Source organism: Rhinolophus ferrumequinum, chromosome 16 (assembly GCF_004115265.2).
Source record: "Rhinolophus ferrumequinum isolate MPI-CBG mRhiFer1 chromosome 16, mRhiFer1_v1.p, whole genome shotgun sequence".
Lineage (NCBI taxonomy): Eukaryota > Metazoa > Chordata > Mammalia > Chiroptera > Rhinolophidae > Rhinolophus > Rhinolophus ferrumequinum.
This window is the reverse complement of record NC_046299.1, coordinates 14,439,534-14,455,318: the sequence shown is the minus strand read 5'-3', so window position 1 is coordinate 14,455,318 and position 15,785 is coordinate 14,439,534.

The window sequence follows — 15,785 nt, the reverse complement described above, 5'->3', positions numbered from 1 at the left end:
GGAAGGGCAGACTGGAGAAGTGGGAGTAGGAGTCAAGCTCACCTAAATTTGTCAGAAGATGATGGCCCTGTGTGGTGTCTGGGTCACACACGTTCTTCAAGTCCCCAAGCTTCTGGCCACATGTTTTCAAAATCCCATTCTGCTAGCCCAAGACTCAGAGAGTAAGGAGTGCTGTTCTGGGCAGTCTGTCCAAATACCTGTGCCAGGAGCTTGGGGGCTGGCAAAATTGGATTCTGCCACAAAGGTCCTTTGAGTTCCTCTCCTTTCCTTCCCTTCTGCCTCGGTTTCCCTTTCTGTCTCTGCCCATCCCTCTTCTCCCACTAATCAAAGAATGCTGGTTCATCAGATAGTTGGGGCTTGCCAGCTCCCAGAAGTACTGTGAACTGGAGGTATGAAGCTGGGACTTTCAACTTCCTTCAATGTTTTCTCCCATAATTGGAAGCAAAAATCAAAGACAATGCCAGGAACACGTGGTTGAGGATTGGGAGATACTTCTTGGAGATACCTGTAGCATTAAATTTTAGAGTCTTCCATGAACAGGAAGGCACTTTATTTAGGATATTTCTCAGTGGGACACTGCAGACTGCTCGGTGTCTGGGGCCTGTTCTGTGAAATTCTGGAAAAGTTTTTGTAAACTTTAACAAGTCACGGCTGGGCCTGGTAGACTGTCATCGCCTCTTTACCTAAATGCAGCTTTTGAAAACACCATCTTCACAAGGTAAAGCATTAGGCTGCAAATCTGGACTTTTTCCTCATCCTCCCCCATCTACCTTTTGTTTCTTGCTAATTGGCAGGAATTTAATGAACGAGGCACTGATTGAGCAGATGCTCTTCATGGAAAAAGGCAGAATTGGGAGTTTTTCTTGCCTGATTTTCTTTTTTTCTTTAAACACATCAAGAAGGTAGTAACATGTGGCAGGTCAAGAATTAAGAGAAGGTAACAGTACAGATTGTAAAGAACACAAAAGAGTAGGGGTGTGTGTGTGTGTGTGTGTGTGTGTGTGTGTCTGTGTGTCTGTGTGTTTTCTCTTTTGTTTTAACTTTCTTGCATCTGTTTTTTTAAGCTCATATTCAGCTGTAGCTCATAATTAGCAGCTAGGCCTCTGGGACCTAATTAACCAATTCAATTAACAAAAAAAGCACACAAGTCACCCTGACATTTGTCAGCCATTAAGAGGGATGTCAGACTGGCAGTTTCAGCCGAAGCATTAATGGTGATTAGCTCATTTGTGACTCGTTTGACTCCACTATCGTCCCGGAGAATCAGCCTCTAAACCACACTGCCCAGATCTGTGGACCAGTAGCCTGACCTTCAAAGGTCAATAGAAGGTTCCCTCCTAGTTCTCCCACAGGGTCAAGGGGCCCCTCCCAACCTTAGCTAAGACGTGCCTATACTTCTCCCGAATTCCCACTAAGATATTTTGGATAAACCTGATATTCCTGGCTATTTCTTCGGGGGATAGGAATTCAGCAAAGCCTTCTTTATTAGGGATGAAGCTTTTCAAATCTCATCACTATTATTATTTTTGGCCTGTTGGTTCCCATGTTTACTTCCTGTGCTTGGCAGGATTGCCGCAGCCAGCAGTTTCTTCATTCAGGTATTGCCTTTGTTCTTGGAGTTGATTAACCTCCAGTATCGTATATGATGCAGGCATGGTGTATTTTGGTTTGGGGGGGGTGTGTGGGTGTGGGGGTATTCATATAGTAATGTGGCTATGTTTGCTTCTGATGTCCCTTACTTTAACTCCACTTCCCCAGAAGCCCTGCCTTAATAATAAGCAAGGAAGCCTAAGTAAATAAAAAAGCTCAGGTACGTGGGTTGACAGATACAGGGGAAGGTGGTGAGGTCCTGAAACACCAGACACTGGCTGGTATGTCTTCCAGTGTATTCCTGCCCCTTACTTTAGGCAGTATCCATGGAAGCTTCCAAAGACGTGTTTTGCCAGCCTGAAGAAATAAGAATCACCAGGTATCATATAGAGATTGTGCTTGGCTGCACGTAAGGGAAAGCTCAAATAAAAATAAAACACATGAAGATTTATTCTTACCTGACAAGAGGTCCCAAGGGAGGTAGTCAAGGGCTGGTACATCTGCTCCAAAACTTCATCAATTCCTCTGCCCCTGTCCTTCTCTCCCACTCTCTGTCGCACGTGGAGTTTGCCCTCATGGTTGCAAAATGGCAGCTCCCACACTTCCAGGCATTGAGACTGCATTCCAGGAAGGGACAAGAAGGCAGGGAAAAAGGCAAAAACTTTGTGTAAATTTGTCTCTTCTTTTTGTGAATTAAGTAAATAGCTTTCCAGGAAGACTTAACCAACAGATGTCCACTTTTGATTGACCAGAACTATGTCAGATGGCCACCCCAATTACAAGGGACACTGGGAAATCAGGATTTTCTTGGCTGAATACACTGCTTCCCTGAACAAAATTGGGATTGTGTTGGTAAGAAAGAAGGGAAGGGTAGATATTGGTACACTAGTAATGTCTGCCATACTTGTTTATGGTGTGTTTGCTGCCAGCACCACTGTGCACTAGCTATGGGTTGTTGAAGACTCAATCCATAACCACATAGTGAGAATCTCTGATGATCAAGATTTTGCCGATGGTTGGGAGGGAAAACTCAGAAGATGCTCTTGCCCCTCCAGCCTGCCTCTGCGGTTTGCCCAGTCCCAAGCTACATGCCAATAAGCACACATATGGGTTTCATTTCCCCCAGAGCTTGCCCAAGGAAGCCCCCAAAGCCACCTTACTTGTCCCTCTCTGCCCCTTCCCTCCAGCCTCCAATCCCCCAGCTCGCTCACAAAGTTGACCCATTCAAACAGGAGACACCCCAGACTGTGCAATTAGGCTGGAAGCAAAAACAGACCCTGTTTCAAAAGGTGACCCCCTACCATTTTGATATAAGACATCATTAATTGCAGGCCCTATTGATTCATTACCATGAAACAGCCTGGACTGCTTGCCTGTAGCATAACCTTTCTCAACAGAGGGAGCTGGACATTCTTTGCAGGTAATCTGCAGGGCCCAACAGCAAATATCTAGAATCAGGACTATTCATGCAGGAACAATATAGCAGCTCCTTATTGTTACGTCCATTGTTCCCTCACAAAGAGCAGCGGGCAGGTTAAATCTATTTTAGCTGAGAAGGCTCTACAGAAACCCTTGCTACTGAGCATTTGATACTGATCACAGAGTCACATCAGGGAGCAGTAGCTGAAAGGAGAAAGTCATTTTTATTGCTGAACTTGAGAGGCGACAACCTCTCGTCCGCTCCAGCTCCCCAGGAATTAGGCCTATAAGGGGACGTGAGGATTTTGTTTTGTTTTGTTTTTAATGCCGCTCAATGAGACTGGGTTTCCAAAAGGAGTAGTGGTATGGATAGTCTGGGGGAGGGGGGAGGATTCCACAATGTCACATTCAGGCAACATATGTGAACTCGTGAGTCATCCAACTTTAAAAACACATTCCCAGGGGAATCAAGTTTGTGAGAGTGAATTACACCAAAGGGCGTGGCAGCTTAAGAGTTGGTGGTGCCTAAACGGTACCACTTGGCACCACAAATCTAGTGTAGGAAAGCAGGGACTTGATTCTGCCCTGGATTTGCCTCTCTTCAGGAGAGTGGTGGAAGTGCCACTAGCTCAATTCACCCTCTGCCCACAAAGGGTGAGCCCGCTGGCATGATCCTTTTGAGATCTGTATAATGTCCAACGTGGGTGAGGACTGGGAGGCAATGGAGAGATGGAACTTGTAAGAAAATAGAGAACTAGGTAAGGCTTATGGTAGGAAAAGACCAACAAGCTTTTATGGATGGCTCTTAGTGATCACCCCCTACCTTCCCACCAACTTGAGAGGGCAGGTTTAGTCAGATTCTCCCAAGGACTGAGGCTCTTGGCAATGCAATTTAGACCGTACAAACTATATCACCCTGAAAGCTGCTTTCCTGCAGAAGGCTTGATAGCTTCCTCTTTGCATGCTTTTGAATAATGGTTTGTGGTCTTAGCTAACATATTCCTGAAAAGGGCTTCAAATATATCTTGTTGGCCTCTTCTAAGGTCCTTGAGAACCAGAAGCAGGGAAAGTGTCGTCATGAGTAGCATAGTCAAAAGAACTGATCTTCTCTGTGGAAGGGACTCTGAATTTCCAATTTGCTTCCTCATTACTTTTCACTTGGACACAATACTCAATCAGTATTCTCTGAGTGAACATATTAACTTGTTTGTTCAAGGTTGTAGAATGAGTTACTGCCTAGGACAGTTTTCCTAACCATATTCCCAGAAACAACAGGTAGCGACAAGTATTTGAGCAAACAGAATTCTGTGATCAAATGAGCTTCGCACATTAGCATAGTAAAACTCTGAGTAAAGCGTAGTAAAGGCTTTGAGTAGTCCTGCAAGAAAGAGCCCATTTAACTTTTTCTAACATGGCACTTCCCAAACGTTTTTGACCAGGAGATCCTTTGTTTCATGGAGCAAAAGCTTCCATGTTTCGCAGAGCCAGTGTTCCTTGGAACAGAGTTCAGGATGGTGGCCCAGGGTGAGTTAGAGCATTAAAGAAGAATGGAAGAGAGGATTCTGCATGAAGAGGGGAGGGAGATGAGAAATCATGGGATGCATGGTAGTGCACCAGGTGCTTTGGTGCTGCCAGAATATAAAGTATAAAGTGGAGAGGGATGGAGAAGCTTGAGAGTAAGTAAGGATCAAGTCCTGCAGAAGGCCTTATCTACCGTGCTGTGGAGCTTGGATTTAACTGTGTAGACACCTGGGGGCCCTGATTCTGAACAGTGGAATAATGTGGTCGTATCTGAGGTCTAGGTAGATTGTTCTGGTGGTTGTGTGGCGGATGGATTGGACAAATAGGATGACCAATTAGGAGGCTGCCATCATGTTTGGTAAGAGATACCGTCTGATGAACAAGCCGTGCATGAGTTGGGCTATAAGAGCAGATAAACTGCCCTCCACTACATTCCTGACCTCTACCAAAGCCTTGAGAAAATACTCCCAAACTGGTCTGAAAGCCTCTCACCTGAGAGCTTGGCGTCATGGAAAGCAAGGGAGACCACTGAGAAGTAGCAGCAGGGCCAATGACATCATGAGGGGACAGAGAAGCTCGGACTCTCTTTTATTCCTCTTTCCTCCCCATTACTTTGCAGACCGATACAAATGAAATGCTCCATAAATGTTCTTTGCGTGGATGAACAAAAAGACTTGTTTGTTCAAGGTTATTTGCCACCTTGAACAGGTTTGCCACCTTCCAAAGAGACTCATAGCAACCGCAGCCCAAACAAGATGTCCTTGATTACTTGAATGTTTCTTCCAAGGTCTCATTAAATTCCAACCTAAGATGACTCTGCTCATTTGTGAAGAACAGCATGAGTTCAGGGGTCTGGGAATTTAGGGGTGTGCACACGCTGGAACACATGGCCCTGTTACTAAGGAGCAGAGAGGAAGTTCCAAGTCGAACCCCAGGCTCTCCACCCCTCCCACCCACAGGCATACTGTCCCAAAGCATTTGTCCTTAATGGCCAATCCTGAGTGTATCTCAGGGGAAATTTAATCCATATGGTTTGACTCATTTACACTTAACTCATTAGAACATTTACTTTTTCTTGGAAGTTTACTGCTATTTGGGAAGCATTTTCAGATATGATAAAAAAAAAAAGAAAACAACAACAACAAACAAACAATGAAAAAACAACCTTTAAAATGCTCAGTGAGGAGGCTGGGAGTTAGTCATGGATCTGACATGTGAGGAAGCAGAGTGCCCAGCCTGGGCTTTCTTTGCTCTAGTTCAGAGATGACCAATTTCGATCACATGTTTCTTCCTTGATCTTGGGAATGTACTAGGTTAGAGATAGATGGAAAACTTGGGGAAGAAGGCCCAAGCTGTTTAAGTATGGAGGATGAAGCCCTGGACCCATACCTTCAGACTGACAGGCAGGGAGCTCCTTTCTAATCCAGCCACCTTGCATAAAAATCCTTTCCACATCCAGGTCATGTAGCCTCAGTCACTTTGCTTGTGACAAATGGCTCCAAGCCCTCAACTACTAGATGGTTACAGTGGGAGGGACTTTGGAGGACAACAGTTGTGACCCTCTCAGATGACATATGAGAAGCCAAAGACCAGAAAAGCAAGTAACTTGCCTAAGGTCACAGATCACGTTGATGACAGAGTAGATTCTAAAACCAGCACCCCCCCCGCCGAAATCCTACCCCTGCATCGCTCCATTACTGCAGATATGCCCTGCCCTGAAGTGCAACCAGCTGGTTAAACTCTCCTTTCTCTGTACTTTCCTTAACATTTGCTGAGATTTACTATGTATCAGACCCCATGAGAAGCACTTTGTGTACAATATTATGAGGTGTGATGTTGGCCAAGTCACTCTACCTGTCTGAGCCTCAAGAGATGGTAAACATGGACGTCAGGAGTGAAGCTCTGAGCTACACTGCCCGGGTTCAAATTCCAGCTTTGCCACTGACTCGTTGGCGGATCTTAAATAGGTTACTTAGTATTTCCAGCCCTCAGTTCCAGGCTGTTACAAGGCTGGATACTTTTATTATTTCAGCTACTCCTCCATAATGACCCAATGATATTGACCACCATATTGCAGATGAGGAAACTAAGGCCTATGCCAGTTATGAGAATTGTCCAAGGTAATTGGCAGAGCTAGAATTAAAACTCAGATCTTTCTGACTCCAGAGAAGTAGGTCTCTGGGATTTATTGATAATGTTGTGAAGTGCATTTATTTATTTAGTACTTGATCTAACGTAGGCATCGCACAATTCCTCTTACATCTTTAATATCTACAATACAAAACAATCATGATGGATATTAAGTGTCAAAAACATTTCAAATGAAATTTCCATTGTATTCTCAGTACCCAACTTACTGATATATTTTGGGAATGTTTCTACATTAGATGGGATAACTTTCAGGTCTAAGAGACAATAACTCAACTCAAACTTACAAAGCTCCAAGGGAAATATACTACTCACATAATTGGAAAAAATCCACAGTTGGATCCTTTCACTCAAAAGATGTCAGCAGGAATCTTTATCTCACCATCTCTTCTCTGTGCTTTCCTCCAGACTGGTTTTAGCCACAGGGGCTCTCCCAGCTGGGGGCAACGTAGTCACCAGCAGTTCCAGGACGATGGGCTCCCAGCTCAGCAACCCCTGCAAAAAGAGAATGTATTGTCCCCAAATTCCAGAAAAAAACCAAAATTGACTCTCTTTTGGTCTGGCTGAGGATAGACACTGACCTCTGACACAATCACGCCTCTAGGATGTGAAGCTCAGGGATTGGTCAGCTCTGGTCTTGTGCCCATCCTCGGAGCCTATGAATGGAGTTTGCCTCACTCCAATCAGAAGACTGGGAGTGGGGAAGGGGTGGCCCCCACAGGATGCTACTATGAGAAGAAGGGCCGACAGAAACATCAGATGTCCACCACAACTTGCCAAACAAATGTTGAGGGAAAAAAAAAAAAGAAAAAAGTTCACACTTGACATCCCATTGGACCCAAACCCTCAATCCTCAAACATTCTGGTAACGCTTTTTCTTTTATCTGAGAAACACTTCAATCCACGCTTTGCCAGGACATCCTAAAGAACACGATGAAAAAAAAAAAAAGAGCACAGTAGCAGCACAGTAATATGTGGGGCTAAGCTGCGATCCGTCCTGTAAGCTGTTTCCTCCACCATCCATAGTTCTGCAGGTACCTGATGTCACTCTTGTCCTAGTCAGATGGAAGAGGTCTGCAGAGACATTGCTCTTTCCCTTCTCTGCCCTGTTCAGACCCCTGAGAAAAAGGCCCACGGGAGAAGGGAACCTCAAAGTGGCCTTTTTTCTCAGGGGTCTGAACACAGTTGCCTTCAGCCCTGATTGTCTTGGGACAATGAGATCTTCCTCCTAGAGTTCAGATGAGATGGCCATAGTGACAGAATGGGGCCCATTCAGGGATGCTCTGTCCCACAGATAGGCAATCTCTCCACCCTCGTCAGCTCACCTAGGGGCAGTAGAAGGTGGGCTGGACAGAAGCTGACCGCATCATGTAAGCTGGTGGAATAGCCAGGTAATAATTTTCTGGCATCCTATGTTTGTCCACATGTGGAGCTGACAGATGGCCCACTTGGACTGAATTGACCCATTGGCCCAATTCAACAAGCATTTAAGTGCCTCATATCAATCAGCCTGGGGAAAAGCTAAGCAGTAACCTCCTGGTGAATTCCATCAAATCTCTCAAGACAGCCTTCAAGATTTGGAGGGAGTCAGACCTGACTTAGGTTGAAGCCCAGCTGTGGCACTTGCTTGCTGTGTTACCTTTGGACCACATTTCCTAATCTGTAAACTAGGGATGCTCATACAGGAGTCTATGTCACAGGGCTGCCCAGAGGATGACATGAGACGACATATATCAGGCCCAGCAGCTGCCACTGTGGAAATCATTCCACAAAAGGAGTGGCCTCCCTCCCTGCGGACCTCACTGGTTGGACACATCCTTTTCATGTTCTGTAAAGATGGACTCAGACCCAGTCCTGAAACCTCAGTGACTGGGGCACAGGCACAATGCCACTCAGCTGGCATTAGCCGTCTTAACCGCTTCAGGTGGTAGGAAGAGGAGGCAGTCACTAGAGGAAAACTGGCCATGAATTAGCTAAATCCACATCTTAATGGGCTCCCTAGGGCTTTCAGTATAACTCCAAAATTCAGATTTAAGCCTTTGTGTTTAACTTCAATATCATGGCTTTAAGATCCAATAATAATTACAGACACCAGGTACTGAGATAAAAACTTAACACTCTTTTCAGACTTCGTTTCATCCTCACAACAATCCCATATGACATCATTATTATTATTTCTTTTTACAGGTGAGGAAACTGAGACTCCGGAAAGTTAAGACAAAGCTGCCACAATCAATTGTATGTGTGGTGTAAGTGAATAGCACCCCCTGGAGTTGTGAGGTGCATGACAGTAATGAAAGCAGCAGGCAGCATTCATCGGGCATTTACGATATGTCAGATGCTGTCACGAGTTAATTTTTAATCTTCACAACCATCCCATGCAAAATCTCAGGGACCATACAAAGTCCCTTGGCTAAATTACCCGAGGTCAACAGCTAATAAATGGTGGAGACTTCCAGAACCCCTTCCACAACACCCTGAACTTTTCTTTCATAGAATTTTTTATAATTGCGATTAATTAATTCTCCATCCTTGACTGGGTGCAAGTTCTTTATTGGCAGGACAGTCATTCTTGTATCCCCAGGATACAGCAGAACACCTGGCTCATAGTAGGTGCTGAGTAAATATTTATTGAAAGTGATGAATGGATAAACAAAGAGAGTATGTAAGACAGATACCAGGAAGAGTTTTAATAACAAAATCTGTGTACTATTTCATGCCAAATGGTGGTGCAGGCATTCAGGTGGTAGGGGTGGAAACCTGCATGCCAGCATCGGTGCCAGACTATGCAGAATCAAGTCCCCAGAATGTTCGAACTGAGGTTTGCGAGGATGTACTTTCTAAAACACTACAAAGTTCCTTGGCCTCCACAAAACATCTGGCCAAATAAGCATTCATTTCTCAGGCAAACTAAGACAATCCAGCCCAACATCCAAAGTGGCCACTGGCCAACAAGCACTTGGGTTCAATGCTGATTTTGTTGAAACAGCTGAGTGTTCACCATGGAGATCCAGGCCTCTCTGCTCTGGGCGCTTCTCTCCATCCTCTGGCTGAGGACGGCAGCATGCCAGTTGGGACTCTTAATCCTCCTGAACGCAAGGGAGGAAGTGCTTCTGACTGGACTCCAAACCCCGCCAGCTCCCTGAGAGGCAGCCCCTGGGTGGACCTGGAACATTCAGAAATGCTGCCATCTTGTGGCACCTTCAGGACGGAGCAAGGCGCTCCCTGGCCAGCAACGCCAATAAACCAGCCTCTGGAAGACTTCCCCCTAATTTCACGTTTCCCTTTTTTCCTCAGCTTTTTCCATCGTGACATTCCTTCCCCTGCTCCAGAGTGGCAACAACTCTGGAATATCATTCGTGTTGGAATATCATTTGGGAATTTGGAATTTTTCTTTCTGAAAAGAGTGCAACCTGGATGCACTTTTGAATTCTTAGCAATGTTTTTGAATTCATTTTTAGGAGAGAACACTTCATTAAGAGTCCGTGAGAAGAGTCCCCAGTGTACCCAGTGTCCTCCTGGGCCCAGCTCAGCATGCAGGCTGTGAAGACTGGACATGTCGTTGCCACCTCTGTCTACCAGAGCTGCTGCTCCTCACGACTCTGTCCAGGACCCCCAGCGTGGCCGCGGCTGTTTCCCTCCACCTCTGAAAGCTCACTCACAAGCTCGATGGCATTCCCACTGAAAGGTTCAGGCTGAGGTGGAAGGGCTTGTTGCTCGGGGATCCCAGCAAAAGACCCGTAGGACTCCAGGTAGAAAAGCCACTTGCCTATTCCAAGGTGACAACATTGAGACAGCAGAATGCTTGCAGTTTTTCATCCTTCCCATAACCCTGTAGCATCCTGGGCTCCACCTCGAAGGATCTCACTTGAAATGAAGAAGCAAAGCCTCAATGAGGTGCTTTGAGACTGGTTTTCTAGAAGGTGTTGCTCCAAATACAGCGGCATAAGATTGTACATGTTTGCATCGCAAAGCACGGTGACACCAACCTGCCTTGGGTGGATGATCTGCTTCAGGGCCAGCCTTGGGCAAAATTGTCAAGGGGAAAATAATGATCTTTGGCACCTCCCAGCTCTCCTGGAAGTTATCAGATCTGTAGAGGGCAAGCCCTCAAGGGGTGGGGGTGGGACACAGGACAGGAAACATTTTGACAGAAAAGGGAACTGGGTACAAAGTATAGGATACTCCCCAAAAGGGTGCGGGGGGCTGGGCCCTAATGGAGGCCTGCTGCGCCTGAATTGAGTGGTTAGAATCAAAGAGTGGTAAGGGGCCCCCAGCTGTAGCCCTCCCTCCCTGCCGGGACAATAGGCAGCTGCAGTGTAGGCACTATGTACTTGGACTCTCATGTTAGATGACACGAGTTCAAGTCCCTGCTCCACCCCTCAGTAGCTTTCTGACCCTGAACAAGTTACTTCTAGTTGCCTTCATAACCTCAACTACAAGAAAGAGGAAAGTAAAATTATAACCACAAAGGTTGTTTTCTTAAGGATTAAATCGTTTTTAAACCATTTAAATAGCATTGGTGTATTATAATTGTTAAACAATAATTAGATGTCATGTATATTTGGAAGCACGATAAATTTATTCCACACCCATTTGATTCAGCACCCATGCCTGTGCTAGGTGTCAGGTGCAAAGACGAAGCACCAATCTTGCCATGTACAAATGCTGAGGGATCAGAGTTGAAAGCACACTGCAGTCCCAATAACACTATCAGGACTATACTCTGCAGGGTGAGGAAAGGTTTTGTAGAGCACGTGGTGGAGAGGACAGAAACCTACAGGGCGGCTGTGATGGGCAACAGTGCTGTTTGCCAGAAGTGTCAGCTCTCTGCCATCCAGGCACATGCGGGGTTTGTACTTCCTTTTCCTCTGGTCTCATGTAGTTGGCTGAAGCCGTATGATTAGTACCTACCCATGAGTGTGAGCTGAAATGACATGTGACTTTCAGGCCAGAATGCTAGAGCCTCCAAAGCTCTGTCGTGCTTCACGGCACAGTGACCCATATTATTTGAAATGATGGCTGTTCCATCAGCCTACATCCCTCCATGATTATAATACACAAAAGTCCATGCCACCCCATGATGGACTTGTAGAATGAGTGACAAGTAAACCTTGTTATTTTAAAACAGGCTGATTTGAGGGTTGCTTGTTACTGTAGCATAGCTTAACCATCCTGACTGATACAATGGACACGACTGACTGAATAACTGTGGTTATCAGGGAACAAGGTGTGACTTTGAACCACTCACTTCTTTTCTCTGCACTTCATTTTTCTCATAACATGATGACTTTGTCCTGGGAGGCCGGCCTGCTGAGTCCACCCTCAAGGAGGGAGAAGAAGCAGAACACTTTGCTCTCGTGTAACACTCAACAGTTTATAGAATGGTCCAAATAGACCATCCTGTTTGTTTCTCACAATAACCTAGGGAGGTGGGCAAAGAGGGTTGATTTTATACTTGTTGAAGCTGGAGGAGGTTGACTCTTCTGCATTCTTGATTTCCCATCCCCACCCCCACCCAGACCCTCAGCTATACCTGGCACAGTGACTGACACCTTTTCAGGCTCTGGTTTTCATCTGTGGATGTTCACCAGAACGTCTGGTGGAGTGGTTTTTATTTTACCTTTGTAAGAACTAAAACTGTATTTACATATTTCAAAACAAATTCTGGGCCATGCCACAGTCTTAGCTTAAATCCACCGCAGTGTCCTAAATCTACAATGACAGTCTTCTACAGAGAGAGCAGATGATTGCCACAAGGACCCGAACAGTATAAAATCCTACGGTGTCTTCAGAAAAATGAAAGAAAGATAAGATTGTTCCTGAAAAATCTCCCGTTAGGAGAGGAATCTTCAAGATCGCTAGTCGAACACGTTCAGGTCTTACATGAGAAAAATGAGACCCCAATGATCAAATGACTTGCCCCAGATGACATAGAACTGCCATAAGTACAAGCATACCACAGAGATAGTGTCGGTTTGGTTCCAGGCCTCCACAATAAAGCGAGTTGTAATCTTTTTGCTGGTGGAAGATCTTGCCTTCATTTTGTAAAAAAAAAAAAGAAGAAGAAGAAGAAAAAGCAACATCTGTGAAGCACAATAAAGTGAAGTGCTATAAAACAAGGCATGCCTGTATTGGAAGAATGCAGACAAAATCCTCACTCCCTCAAATTTCCTAGTGTTCTCTAGTAAAAGGCAGACTTAAAGCCAGGCTTTATTCATTTTATTCGTACTGCTATAACAAATTACTACTAACTTAGTGACTTAAAACAACACAAATTTAGAATCTCACAGGACTTGGAGTGTAGTTCTCTCTGGGCTAAAATCAAGGTGTCAGCAGAACTGCATTCCTTCTGTAGGCTCTAGGGGAGAATCCATTTCCTTGCCTTTTCCATCTTCTAGAAGCCACTGCATTCCTTGGCTCATGGCTTCCTTCCTCCAGCTCCAAAGAGAGCAGCACTGCATCTCTCTGACCTGTCTTCCATCAGCACCTCTCTATATCCACAGCCAGGAGAAGTTCTCTGTGTTTAGGGACTTCTGTGATTAGATTGCGCCCACCTGGATAATCCAGGATCATCTTCCGTCTCAAGGTCCTTAATCTGCAAAGTCCCTTTTGTCAAGTAGGTTCTGGGGAATTAGGGTGTGGACATCTTTCGGGTCATTATTCTGCTTGCCACAAGGTCTCTACTCTTTTGGCTCCTAATTCAGAGCTTTGGGCCATCCACCTGGCGGGCATCCACACTTTCCCCCTCTACCCTTTCTTGGACTCCCCTTGAATGCAGGGAGTGACTTCACCTCAGGCTACATCTGTTTCCAAACTGTTTGCACCGTTTTCACCCAAACCTATCATTTGATTCAGAAATTACACGCAGGATTAATTGTTGCTTGAGGCTACTTGTGAAATGGAGATAGTTTGTAATAACAAAATAAAAAACCATAACAATGCTTCAAGGTATGAAATGATTTGTTCTGGGAAGGGGACACACACACACACACACACACACACACACACACACACCATTTGAGGCCACTACTATGCCTCCGTCCCAGAGCCCATAAAATGCTCCTAATGCTAAGGAAATGGGTTAAAAAATGTTTTAACCCACTGATAAAATGGAAGAAGAGAGGCAAAGCCAAGAAAACAGTGGACTGAGTCTGGGGCAGTGCTGGTTCTATAATTAGAAAGAGCTTGAGCAAGTCATCACCTCTTCCTGGATAGCAGCTCCCAAATCTATCAAAGGAGAGGGTGAGAGCATCTTCCATGGTAAGAGCTCCAATGTATAGGTGACCCTTGAACAACACAGGTTTCAACTGTGTGGGTCCACTTACATGTGGATTGTTTTCAATAAATACGTACAGTGCTGGAAATGTATTATTTTCTCTTACGATTTTCTTAACATTTTATTTCCTCTAGCTTACTTTATTGTAAGGATACAGTATATAATGCATATAACATACAAGGTATCTGTTAACCGACTGTTTATGTTACCCATCAACAGTAGGCTATTGGTATTTAGGTTTTCAGGGAGTCCAAAATTATTTGTGGATTTTCGACTGTGCAGGGGGTCAGCTCCCTTACCTCTGTGTTGTTCAAGGGCCAATTGTAGCTTTCTCATTATTAAAACGCATGCCTGCTCTCAGGGCTCCTGGGAGAGCTAAATTCAGAACTAAAAGAAAATCCCTTAGCGCAGAGCCTGGCACTGGTTAGTGTTAGTAAATCATGGCTCCTATCACCATGCTGTAACTCCTCTTAGCCTTGGCTATGTGCTTTGTATTCATCACCTTATTTAATTCTTACAACAACCCTTTGAAGTGGGCGTTCGTCTTATTCACATTATCTAGATAAGAAAATTGAGGCCCAGAGGTTAAATAGATGTTGTAGGGTTGCACAGCTTTTCGGAGGTAGACCTGGGACATAAACGTAAGACCATGGATCTCAGTGCTTCTATTTGCATCCATAGTGTACCTGTCTGAGCGGCTTACGTCGTCCCCCACAGCTCTTAACACTCCTGCATCATAGTAGGTATCAAAACTTATCATTGAACAGTCATTGTTAGCAGTAAGCAGATTCAAGGAGAACACGGTCTTAAATATATCTTATGGGAAGACAATGCCTCAATTGAACAACTAGATAAGAACAGTAAAAAGTACAACATCTAGAAAACTATTAGCCAACCAAATTCAAGAATGCAACTAAAATAAATATAGCTTAACCTCAGAAAATCGAATAATGTAATTCACCATATTAACTAAAAAGGAAAAATTACACGGTTATCTCAATATACCCAGAAGATGATTTCAATAAAGTTCAATATCTAATTATGATTAACTCAGAAAAAAAGGTGCTATTAAAAAGCTTTCCTTAAATTGATAAATACTCAATACCAAAAATGTGAGCAAAAGCTAAACTCAATGAAAAAAAGTCAGATATATTCCATTAAGATTGCCAATAAGACAAAGATATATGCTATCCTTTCAAACAATATAACATAGGGTATCCTGTCTAATACGACAATATAAGAAAAAGAAGCAAAACACAGAAATTAAAAAAGAAAAGGAAACACTGTCCTTACTAATAAGTGATAATGATCATCGCTATGGAATTCAACAGAATCAACAGAAAAACTCATAAGACTCATAAGCATTTGGCAAGATTGCCAGATACAAAAGTAATTTATATAACTCAATGGAAAAAAAGTCATCTCTGACTTCTACTTACGGCCATGTTGAAGTAACTGGGACAGGACTTGCCATCCTACCATAAACAACTAGAAAACAGGATAAAATATATGAAACAGATGCTTTTAGGCATTGAATAATAAGGAGCACAGGACTGCAATCTCTGGGGAAAAAAAGGCAAATAAATGAGGTAAACCTTACAATCCCTGACCTTCTGCGTGGAGGAACAATCTGGAATAGAGCACAAAGAGGTGGATCTCAAGCAGTTTATGGCTGCCTCACTGAGTTGTGAAGAAAGAGGTCAGAGCTTGATGTGACTGAGGAGACTGGAACTTACGGGCAGAGAACCAGAAAGAAAAGAGGTTAGATAGAGAAAGAACTTCATGAGTTTCTACTGCCTACTAAAATATGCACATGTAGAATAGAACT